General features: G+C 61.4%; 1 pseudogene; it reads left to right on the forward strand.

The window, feature by feature from the left end:
- Window positions 1–1,335: 1,335 nt before the first annotated feature.
- On the forward strand, window positions 1,336–5,845 carry LOC113177774 (immunoglobulin heavy constant gamma 1-like; annotated as a pseudogene).
- Window positions 5,846–12,457: the final 6,612 nt, after the last annotated feature.

The following is a 12,457-nucleotide window of genomic DNA, read 5'->3' on the forward strand; positions in this document are numbered from 1 at the left end:
ACCTGGGCAGCCCAAGGAGATCAAGGAACCTGCTTGTCTTGCCCTCCCGAAGGCCCCAGATCACCCATCCTTGGTCTCCGGGGCTGTCCACATTCCTCTCACCCCACAGCACAGGAGGATTGGCAGGAGCAAGCTGGAGGGAAGGGAGGAAAGGGGGCTTGGGGCTCCTTGGGGTCCCTGGCAAGGAGCAAGATGGGGCTACAGAGAGAACCAGTGCTGGCCCAGGAGGGCCTGGTGGTGGAGAGGTCTCTGGGGCTGGTGCTTCCTGATGAGCAGATGGCAGCCCTGGCTGTGTGCCCAGGGCCTTGTGCTGAGGGCTGGGGATCCTGGGCTGAGTCCCAAGGGCCCTGGAAAGGAAGGCTCAGGATAGGTCGGGGCTGACAGGTGCCATGGAGGCCAGACCAGAGCTGCAGGGGGCTCTGAGGGGCAGGCAAGAGGGCCAAGGAGAGTGCCCATGGTGAACCTCAGGAAGCAGGGTAGGAAGACCTAGGGAGGGACAGGTCCAGTGATGACTCAGAGCTCAGGGCTAGGGGGAGCCAATCAGGAGGGTCCCAGGGGCTGTCTCAGGGCAGGGCCTAGGGCCAGGGCCCAGGACCGAGGGCATGGGGTTGCTTCAGAGCCAACTCCAAGACACCTGACCCCTGCAGGGTTAGGTCCAAGGCCTGGGCTCTGGGTCGAGGTGAGGAGCAGAGCCCAGGCAGAGGTAGCCAAACCTACCCAGAGCAGGACTCCTCGGTAACAGTGGAGGGCACAGGGACCTGAGAACAATGCCACTAGTCAGGCCAGATGCCCACAGGAAGCACATGGGGACAGGGAGCTGGTGGGCACAACAGGACCCAAATGGCACCCACCCACGGGCAGAGCCCAGGAAGGGGCTGGGGGCCCCAGGGCCACACAGGTCCAGTGGTCATCAGATGCTAAAGATCCGCTGCAGCCTCTCCCACAGGGGCAGGGGTGGCACACAGGGCTAACTGCACAGTTGGCTCTGTGTCCTTCTGGAAGCCCAGCAGGAGAGGTCTGGCGTGGCCTGGGCATCCTTGAGGTGGGGGATCACCTAGGGAGGTAGGGCCTACCAGGTGAGTACCTGATGCCCACAGACCCCGACAACAGACCCTGCCTGATGCTTGGGAGAGCCAAGGACAGCGGGCCTTCTGTGGGCCTGGGTCCATCTGCGTCCAGCACAGCTCACTCAGTACCTTCTCTCTTGCAGCTTCGACCACGTTCCCATCAGTCTTCCCCCTGGCACCCAGTCCTGGGGACATATCTGGCTCCTCAGTGAACCTGGGCTGCCTGGTCAAGGGCTTACTTCCCTGAGCCGGTGACCGTGACATGGAACTCAGGATCCCTGTCCAATGGAGTCCGCACCTTCCCAGCTGTCCTGCAGTCAGGGCTCTACTCTGTCACCAGCATGGTGACTGTGCCCACCAGCACCTGGCCCAGCCAGACCGTCACCTGCAATGTAGCCCACCCGGCCAGCAGCACCAAGGTGGACAAGACCATTGGTAAGGGGACAGTCTGCACGGGGAGGGGTCCCCTGGAAGTCAGGCAGGTCTGTGTACCTGGAGAACTCTGCCATGTCCCTCATGCTCAGGAGAGTGTTCTGTCTCCACCAGGCCCCAGGGCAGGCACAGTCTGGATGCCCACGTGTTGGCTCCTGGGCACTGGTCATAGGCCTGCCAAGAGCCATACCCAAGAGCAGCCTGGCCCTAACCTGAGCGCGCCCAGGGCAATACTCACCCTGTCTCTGTGGGTGCCTTCCTCCTCCAGACCTCAGTAACCCCATCCTTCTCTCCTGCAGCTCCCTGTGGTCCTCCACCTACCCCATGTCCACCATGTCCAGGTAAGTCACCAGGCCTTACCCTAAGCTGAAGGAGTGGGATGGATGCCCAGAGGAGTCTCAGGCAGAGGTGCTGACCCGTGTCCTCCATCTCTCCCACACTAGCTCCTGAAATCCTGGGGGGACCATCCGTCTTCATCTTCCCCCCAAAGCCCAAGACACACTCATGATCTCCCTGACCCCCAAGGTCACATGCGTGGTAGTAGATGTGAGTCAGGAAGACCCCGAGGTCCAGTCAGCTGGTATGTAGACGACATGGAGGAGAACACAGCTGAGACGCAGCCACAGGAGAGGCAGCACAACAGCACAATCCGCGTGGTCAGTGTCCTCCCCATCAAGCACCAGGACTGGCTGAATGGCAAGAAGTTTCAAGTGCAAGGTCAACAACACAGCCCTGCCCGCCCCCATCGAGAGGACCATCTCCAGAGTCGAAGGTGGGAGAGGGCAGCGGGCAGGGCAGGGCATGGGGCTGCCTGGTCACATGGAACCTGGCTCGGCCCACCACTGCCCTTTCAGTGACCTCTGTGCTGACCTCTGTTCCACAGGGCAACCCCGGATGCCAGAGGTGTACGTCTTGCCCCCGGCCCAGGAGGAGCTGACCAAGAACACCGTCAGTCTGACCTGCTTGATCCAAGGCTTCTACCCTGCCGACATCTCTGTGGAGTGGGAAAAACAGGGGCAGCTGGAGCAGGACTACAGGACCACCGAGCCCGTCCTGGACTCCGACGGGACCTACTTCCTCTACAGCAAGCTCAGGGTGGACAGGAACAGTTGGCAGCGAGGAGACCAATTCACGTGCTCAGTGATGCACGAGGCTCTGCACAACCACTCCACCAAGAAGACCCTGTTGCTGTCCCAGGTAAATGAGCCTGGCGAGTCCTCACCCCACGAGGACACTGTCACCTTCCTCACCTGCCCGTGTTAATAAAGCACCCAGCCTGCCCTGGGACCCTGTGAGACTATCCTGGTTCTTTCTGAGGCAGAGAGCTCTTGGCACGCCTGGGCTGTGGGCTGTCGGCCAGGCTGCCTCCGAAGCCCCAAGTTGTCACGGCTAGAGAGAGGGAGGGGTCCCACACGGCCAGACCCAGAGCCAGTGTCTGCCCAGCTGGCTGGGGTTTGCCCCCGCAGGGCACGAGGCTTGGCCAGAGGCTGAGCCTCTCCCAGACCTTCCCCAGCCCCAGCAACTCTGGCTGATCAGGGAGATACCTCTCAGGAGGCCCCAGGAAAGGACACAGCCCCCCTGTCAGAGACTGTCCTGGTGTCCTGATTCCCTGTGCAAGGATCTCCCTGTGTCCATGCAGGGGTTGACTAGCCATGGGAGTGGGGATAGGCCCTCCATGCTCTGCCCACCCCTGGGAACACCCACATCTGGCAGCCCTGAATGGCCCAAGGGAGGGACTGTCCAGAACCACACAGACACAGAGCCCAGACCCTTTGGACCAACCCACATGGCACCTGCCCACACTCGTGCACACTGGGGCCTCACACGGGCAACATGCACACCGAGAGCCAGCAAGTGTCCGCTCACTGAACACTCACAAGCACACGGCTCACCCACGGCCTCACACACTGACCAGCTCAGATCCCAGCCTCCTCTCAGGAGGCACCTACACCCAAGCCCTGACACACCCAGGCCCGACCCCCACACTGACCCCCACACAGGCACACACCCCTTTACCACAAGATCCAGCTCCCTCCCCAGCGCAGACTGTCCCTGTAGCTGGGGCCACACCAGGGACAGGCTCTGCCATCTCTCCAGCCCCTGGCCTGGTCACCACTGAATAAGCAGGGGCCACACAGGCTGCAGGGACATCCCTGCAGGGTCACAGGCCCCAGTGCTGCCTGGCCAGCCCCAGCACTGACGCCTGGAGCTCCCAGCAAGGAGCTCCCATGAAGTCCAGGCACCGTCCACAGCCAGGGGGTCTGGATGAGCTGGGCCCCAGTGGGCGGAGCGGGCCCCAGTGGGCGGAGCGGGGGCTGAGGCCCACCAGAGAAGGCCACAGGGAAACCTGGCCCCAGTACATGCACTGCTGGCCCAGCCCAGCGGCCCTTCTCCTGGCCCCCGGGAGGCAGCTCCCAGGTCCCACCTTGGCGCCACACACTGACCACCCCCTCCCTGTCCAGAGCTCAGCCTGGATGAGAGCTGTGCAGAGGCCCAGGACGGGGAGCTGACGGGCTGTGGACGACCCTCACCATCTTCATCAGCCTCTTCCTGCTCAGCGTGTGCTACAGTGCCACTGTCACTCTCTTCAAGGTCGGCCACTGTCCCCGTGCTGTCCCCATGCCATCCCCCGTGACACCACACTTCCCACGCACAGTCCAGCAGTGTCTCCTATGCTGTCCCTCACTGTCCCTATGCCCACACTGTCACAGGATGTGTCCTGTGCCATCCCCACACTATTCCCCATGCCATCTCTACACTGTCCCACGTTGTATCCCATGCTGTCCCCATCATGTCCCACAATGTGTCCCATGCCATCTCCACACTGTCCCGTTATGTGTCCCATGCTGTCCCCACACTGTCCCTGTGCCATCTCCACACTGTCCCACGATGTGTCCCATGCTATCCCCACACTGTCCCGTGATGTGTCCCATGCTATCCCCACACTGTCCCGTTATGTGTCCCATGCTGTCCCCACACTGTCCCTGTGCCATCTCCACACTGTCCCACGATGTGTCCCATGCTATCCCCACACTGTCCCGTGATGTGTCCCATGCCGTCTCCACACTGTGCCACGATGTGTCCCGTGCCGTCCCCACTCTATCCACATGCCATCTCTACACTGTCCCACATTGTGTCCCATGCTGTCCCCATCATGTCCCACAAATGTGTCCCATGCCATCTCCACACTATCCCGTTATGTGTCCCATGCTGTCCCCACACTGTCCCTGTGCCATCTCAACACTGTCCCACAATGTGTCCCATGCTATCCCCACACTGTTCCCATGCCATCTCCACACTGTCCCATGATGTGTCCCATGCTGTCCCACACTGTCCCTGTGCCATCTCCACACTGTCCCACGATGTGTCCCATGCTATCCCCATGCTGTCCCCATACAATCTCCACAGTTTCCCATGGTGTGTCCCATGCTGTCCCCATGCTGTCCCTGTGCCATCTCCACACTGTCCCATGGTTTGTCCCATGCTGTCCCCATATAATCTCCACACTGTCCCATGATGTGTCCCATGCTGTCCCCATGATGTCCCACATGCTGTGTCCCATGCTGTGTCCACTATGAGCTCCATGCTGTCCACCACACTTTTCCCAGCGTGTCTTCACCCTGCTCCCCACCTACCCCCACATCTCCCTACCTTAAGCCCAACCTGTCCTCCGCCTTTCCCTACCCTGTACCCCACCCAATTACCCAAATTGTCCCCTACCCTATCTCTCATGCACTCCTCCACCCTGTCCCACTGTCCACACCCTGACCCCACTGTCCTAACTTGTTGCCATCCTGTTCCCGAACTGTCCTCACACTGTCCCACACCCTGTCTCCTCCACCTTTTCCTCATTGTCTCACCTGTCCCCACACTGGTCCAACCCTATTCCCCACACCATCCCCCGATATCCTCACACTGTCCCCCACCTTGTCCCCACCATCCCAACCATGTCCACAGACAGTCCCCACATTTCCCCCACAGTCCACCCCTGTCCCCACCCTGTACCCACCCTGTCCCCCACCTCATCCCCCACATCTCCATCCTGTCCTCCTTGTCCCCACCCTGTCCCCTATAGTCCCCACCCTGTCTCCACACTCTCCCACCCTGTCCCCCACCATCCTCACCCTGTCCTCACCTTATCCCCCACTATCCCCATCTTGTCCCTCATTGTCCCCACCTTGTCCCCCATGTCCCCACCCTGTCCCCTCACTGTCCCCAGCTCTCCCTCAGGTGACTGTGGGCTCACCTGTGCTGTTCTCCAGGTGAACTGGATCTTCTCCTCGGTGGTGGAGCTGAAGCCGACCATCGCCCCTGACTACAGGAACATGATCGGGCAGGGGGCCTAGGCCACCTCCTGCAAGGGGCCAGGGCCTCCCAGACCCTGGAGGACATCCATCATGGCCAGCAGCCTGGCTCCCCAGCCACGCCTGCCCTTGGACCTCATCGCCCTCTGACCCTGCGACTCACTGACCCTGCAGCCCTGCTCCTGCCCTTTGAGGACCTCTGGAGAGCAGGCTCTACCCCAGACCTCAGCAGCCTGGACACAGCCCACCCCCTGGCCCGAGACACTGGCCAGGGCCAGCAGGGGACAGTCACACCTCACCAGGACATCGCTGCCCTCAGGGAAAAAGCCACTCACCCGAGAGGAGGCCGAGGTCACCTTGCTGATGTCCACCAGGCAGAGACAGCTTCGCACTGCCCACTCCAGCCTCCCCACTGCAGGGTTTCTTGAGAGAGAAGGTGAAGTCCTCAGAACACTGAGTGGGACCTCTCACCTGAGCTGGGAGGCTCTGGGCCAACACTCCCCAACAGGGGAGCCTCGGGAAGGCTTCTGTGGTCACTCAGATGGTCTTCACTCCCTCCCGAGCCACGCCAAGCCCCATCTTGGGTTATTCTGCAAACCCCGAGTCTCTCTGGCTCCTGGGAAGCAGCCTCCTGTGTGATGGGGGTCTCTGTGCACTGGCCCCTCCTCTTGGCCCACCCGCTTCAGAGGTGGGTTCTATCCACAGGCATAGCACCTCGGACCCTCTCTGCATGGGGGCAACTAGGGGTGGGTCCAGGATGCCACTCCCCACAGTGGGACCCAGCTCCACACCAGGGAGACCACTCAGAAGGACCTGGGCACATGTGGCCATTCCAGGAGGGCCCAACAAGTGCTAGGGCAGAGGCCACCTGAGAGGGTGGGCATCAGCCAGGTGTCCTCGAGGAGAGCGGCTGGACAGTGTCCAGGCAGGCCAGGCATGGACTGAGGCTGCTGAGAGCACCAGGCAGAGAGTGGGCCACAGGAGGCCAGGACACAGCCAGGCCACAGACGGCAGTTGGAAGAGAAGCCCCTCCAGAGAGCCCAGGGCCTGGGGAGCCACGGCTGGCGGACAGTGACGACGGACAGAGGCCCCCAGGATCTGTTTGTGCCATCACTACTCAGGAGCAAACACCGAGTCAGAGTTTCCAGACAGGAAAACACACAACAAAGAGCAGAGAGGCCTCCCCAGGGGCTCAGGACAGTGGCCCAGGACCTGCACACTTCTGGATTTAATAGGGGAGAACAGAGGGGCCTCCCAGGGGGGCTCAGGACAGGGGCCCAGGACCTGCACACTTCTGGATTTAACAGGGGAGAACAGCAGGACCTGCCAGGGGGGCTCAGGACAGTGGCCAGGACCTGCACACTTCTGGATTTAATAGGAGAGAACAGCAGGGCCTCCCAGGGGGGTCAGGACAGTGGCCCAGGAATGCACACTTCTGGATTTAATAGGAGAGAACAGAGGGGCCTCCCAGGGGGCTCAGGACAGTGGCCCAGGACCTGCACACTTCTGGATTTAATAGGAGAGAACAGAGGGGCCTCCCAGGGGGGCTCAGGACAGTGGCCCAGGACCTGCACACTTCTGGCTTTAATAGGAGAAAACAGAGGGGCCTCCCAGGGGGGCTCAGGACAGTGGCCCAGGAATGCACACTTCTGGATTTAATAGGAGAGAACAGAGGGGCCTCCCAGGGGGGCTCAGGACAGTGGCCCAGGACCTGCACACTTCTGGTTTTAATAGGAGAGAACAGAGGGGCCTCCCAGGGGGGCTCAGGACAGTGGCCCAGGAATGCACACTTCTGGATTTAATAGGAGAGAACAGAGGGGCCTCCCAGGGGTGCTCAGGACAGTGGCCCAGGAATGCACACTTCTGGCTTTAAAAAGGAGAGAACAGAGGGGCCTCCCAGGGGGCTCAGGACAGTGGCCCAGGACCTGCACACTCTGGATTTAAAAGGAGAGAACAGAGGGGCCTCCCAGGGGGGCTCAGGACAGTGGCCCAGGACCTGCACACTTCTGGTTTTAATAGGAGAGAACAGAGGGGGCCTCCCAGGGGGGCTCAGGACAGTGGGCCCAGGACCTGCACACTTCTGGATTTAATAGGAGAGAACAGAGGGGCCTCCCAGGGGCCTCAGGACAGTGGCCCAGGACCTGCACACTTCTGGATTTAATAGGAGAGAACAGAGGGGCCTCCCAGGGGGGCTCAGGACAGTGGCCCAGGAATGCACACTTCTGGATTTAAATAGGAGAACAGAGGGGCCTCCCAGGGGGGCTCAGGACAGTGGCCCAGGAATGCACACTTCTGGATTTAATAGGAGAGAACAGAGGGGCCTCCCAGGGGGGCTCAGGACAGTGGCCCAGGAATGCACACTTCTGGCTTTAAAAGGAGAGAACAGAGGGGCCTCCCAGGGGGGCTCAGGACAGTGGCCCAGGACCTGCACACTTCTGGTTTTAATAGGAGAGAACAGAGGGGCCTCCCAGGGGGGCTCAGGACAGTGGCCCAGGACCTGCACACTTCTGGATTTAACAGGGGAGAACAGCAGGACCTGCCAGGGGGGCTCAGGACAGTGGCCCAGGACCTGCACACTTCTGGATTTAATAGGAGAGAACAGCAGGGCCTCCCAGGGGGGTCAGGACAGTGGCCCGGGACCTGCACACTTCTGGCTTTAATAGGGGAGAACAGAGGGGCCTCCCAGGGGGGCTTAGGACAGTGGCCCAGGACCTGCACACTTCTGGCTTTAATGGGAGAGAACAGAGGGGCCTCCCAGGGGTGCTCAGGACAGTGGACCAGGACCTGCACACTTTTGGCTTTGGTAGCTTTTTCCTTCTAGTTTAGAGGAACCCCAAAATGTCTTTTCAGGTTTTTTCAGAGTGACATTAAACATCCTTTAAACACATTGTGCCTCTGTGCTCTGCTGTGTCCACCAGCCCCGCCATCATGCACGAGGGGAGGCCACAAGGCCAGGCCAGGCCTGTCCAGCCCTCCCTCCTTCAGCCTCACCCTGCCTGGCCGCCAGCCCTGCTCCCAAGGCCTTTCCTACATGCAGGCACCCTCCTCCCAGCTGGATGCTGCCTGTGCCTGTCCAGGTCACTCTGGGGAGACCTGGGAAGCAGGTGGCCAAAAAGGGTCTCCCCAGCTGGCCACACCAGGCAGAAGGTGTGTGTGCTGCACAGTCAGCTCTGGCAGCCGTGACAGGAAGCGGGCTGGATGCTTCAGCGCTATCCACAGTGTCCCAGAGGCCAGGGCTCCTGCGTAGAGGCAGGGCAGGCCTGGGCCTCTCTCCCTGGCTTGCACTCACGGTCTTCTCCTTGTGTCCACACAGGCTGTCCCCTGTGCCTGTGGGAGTCCTGGTCTCCTCTTCCGCAGACACAGTCCTAGGGCCTCAGGCCCACCCTGGTGAGCCCATCCCAGTGTGGCTCATCCTGAGGTCCTGGTTCACAACCTCACCATGTGGGTGTGGAGGCACAACTCAGCCCACAACCACCCTGCCTCCTCTCTTGCAAATGTGCCGTCCCACCCTGATGTCCCCAGCATCAGCTCCAAGTCCCAAGTCCCACACACCCTCCTCCAGGGCAGGTGCTACCTATTCTAGGGCCACTCAGCCCCCAGGGCGCCCAGGTGCCAAGAGCAGCAGGCAGTGGCACAGGGTGGGGGCGTTTGCAGAGACCAGGGAACACAGCCTGGCATGCGAGGGCAGCCCAGTGGAACACGGAGAGACCACGGCCAGCCCAGCTCAACTTCCCTCTGAGACATACAGGCAGTGGGGAGGGTGAAGGGGCTATGTAGAGTCCAGGAGGCAAAGAATTGCCAGGGGCCACTCAGCTTCCCATAGGAGGCCAGCTGTGTCTGTGGACGGCACTGTGTCAACATCAGGCTCTGTCCTCCCTCCCCAGGAGATGCTGCAGCGGGGGTCGCGCAGGTCCTGGAAGATGCTGCTGGGCTGCAGCCAACATGGACATTGGGAGACAGAGACTCAGCTGGGGGACTTTCCAGACCATGCTTCGGGAGAGAGCGCCCTGTGGGTGCAGGAGCAGGGGCTGTCTGGGTTCCAGAGGGGCGTTTAGGGGCCAGGCCTAGCTGTTAGAAAGTGTTTATTTTGTTCTTTGCTTCTGTGGGCCGGAGAGACGTCCTACCCAGGATGGGGCTGGCCCCACTCTAGGGGCACTGCTGCCATGGGAGCCTCACAGGGAGCCAGAGGGGAGTTGGATTTGCTGCCAATGCCCACTGGCAGTGAGTGGCAGGGAACCTAGGCCAGGCTGGGTGTCTGGACAGCTGTGCAGGCCTCAGGACAGGGTGCCAGGTGCAGGAGGGCAGAACTTGGGGTGCAGAACAAGGTCTTGTCCCAACCATGGGAGAGCACCCTGGAGCCACCGGGCCCTCCAACACCTGCAGATAAAACCCAGGCCAGAGTGGGTAGGACCAAACTGCCCTTGAAGGCAGCAAGATGGGGACCTCTCAGCTCAGCGCATGCTTCCGCCCTCAGGGCCTTGCAGGCAGGCACCTTGCCCAGCCCCTGGGGGTAAGGAGCAGGCCTCTGCCTTCTGCTGCTGGGGCCCTTGGGGCCTCCCTGTGTCAGGTGAGACCGTGCAGGCCACGGTCCTGAGAGTGGACAGCCCAGCAAGGCTTGAGAATGGAAGGCCAGGGTCACTCCTTAGCCAAGCCACTGAGTGCAAGGTAGAGAGAGCTTCATCTAGAGCCTGCCTCCCACCAGGCCATGGCTCCTGGGCAGAGACGAGACCTCCCAATGTCCTCAGCCCCATTCCTGACACAGTCATCTGGATCCACCACAACCAGTGTTGCCAGCACTCCCTTGGCCAAGAGCTTCAGCTGCAGCCTGGCCCATGTCCTTGGCGACTTCATGCCTGCGAGCCTCCAGGCCAATGGACATGACCACTCGCACACCTGCTGCTCTTGGGTCCCCGCTCACCCACCTGGGACTCAGCAGTGTGGGCTCAGTCCACACCTCGCCTCTCCTTCACCCTAACCATCTAACTGAAACCAGACCGGCCATGGGCCCCCGCTCCTCCCCATGCCTGTCCCTGCCTCCCACGTCCCTCTCCTGGACCAAGTGTCAGCCTCCAGCTGCTGAGCCTCGGGGGGGACCCCATGTCGTTCCAAGCCTCAACCGACCCCGTGGTCTTGCTCCTGGACACAAAGGCCCAGAACAGACGGCCCAGCCCCTCCAGAGCAACCCAGCCCAGGTCCCTCCTCAGCTCTGCACCTGTGGGAGCCCAAGTCTGCCTCATGCCACCTCCTGAGACCCCTGCACGACAGCCCCCCACCCTCAGCTCTCATCCTCCTACCGACCACCTGGGCCTCTCAGGGTCAGCCCAGTTTGGCCCCGGGAACCACCTGTCCCTGCAGCCTGGGACCAGGCCAGGCTCCAGGCGCTGCCTCACAGGTGTGTCCCTAGGCCCACTCAGGTGCCCTGACTGGACAGCCCTGTGTGGCTTCCATGTGTGACACCTATCTGTGCACCTGTGGTGTGCTGCACGTGGTGTGACATCTGCATGTGGCACTACTGTGACATCATGGGGTGATGTCCACTGTGGTGTCCTTGTGTGATGCCCCAGGTGTGGCACCCGTGGAGTGCCTGGCATGCAGAGTGGACGGATGGACTTGGAAGGAGAGAGGAGCCATCTGGGCACAGGTGTCTGCAGCAGCGCTGGCCTCAGGTGCAGAGCCCACACTGCCACGGCTCACCACACATGCCCCAGGGAGTCGCAGAGCAGCAGGGCGGGCTCTGGTCAGACTGCAGGAAGGACCTGTCACCATGGGGTGAGGGACAGAGTTTGGTCCACCAACACCCAGCACAGGGGCTGCTAAGGCTCCCTGGGCACTCAGCAGGGGACAGAGGCCGAGGATGAAGGGCCAGGCCAGGCTGAGGAGGACAGGCCAGAGCCCCAGGAGGCAGTGGGTGCCCAGGGACACAGGACCTTGAAGGGGGGAGGCAAGGAGGCCACAAGACCCACTCTGGGCCTCCCCAGGCCTCTGAGTGTCTCCTCCAGCTCAGAGCCGACTCTGACGCTGTGCCCCACAGCCCCCCAGCAACCCCTAGGGGTTCTACTCCACCCCGCCCACTCCTGAGAAGGCAAGGGACCCAGCCCCGTTATCCTGCCACCCCACTGCTGAGGGGACACAGCGCAGAACCCAGTCCTCGTCCTGCCTCAGCCAGGTCCCCACAGCCTCACCACGCCCAAGACAGGAGGCCCAGCAGGGACACCCTGCGTTCTGCCACCTCCATGACCACACACCTGGAATGCAAGGCAGGAGCTGGTCATGAGCCCACAGGACACCAGCCAGCCAGCACCCTGCCCACAGAGCCCATCAGGGGACACACACACACCCACTCAGGGACACTCAGGTCACACACATGCCTGCCACACAGGGACCTTCAGGGGACCCATGCACACACACACAGTGACACTCAGGGCACACTCACACCTGCCTACAGAAGGGTTCTTCAGGGGCAATTCTGCAAACCATCCGTCATTCATCACCTATGCAGAGAGAATGGACACTGCTGTCAATCATCTGTCAATTATCACCTGTATAGATAGACAGAAGGGGCACTGCAGCCAACCATCCATCAGTCATCACCTGTCCAGACAGGAGGGACACTGCTGTCAATCATCCATCAGTCGGCACTTTTCCAGACAGAAG

Source organism: Urocitellus parryii, chromosome 6 (genome assembly GCF_045843805.1).
Source record: "Urocitellus parryii isolate mUroPar1 chromosome 6, mUroPar1.hap1, whole genome shotgun sequence".
In the NCBI taxonomy this organism is placed as follows: domain Eukaryota; kingdom Metazoa; phylum Chordata; class Mammalia; order Rodentia; family Sciuridae; genus Urocitellus; species Urocitellus parryii.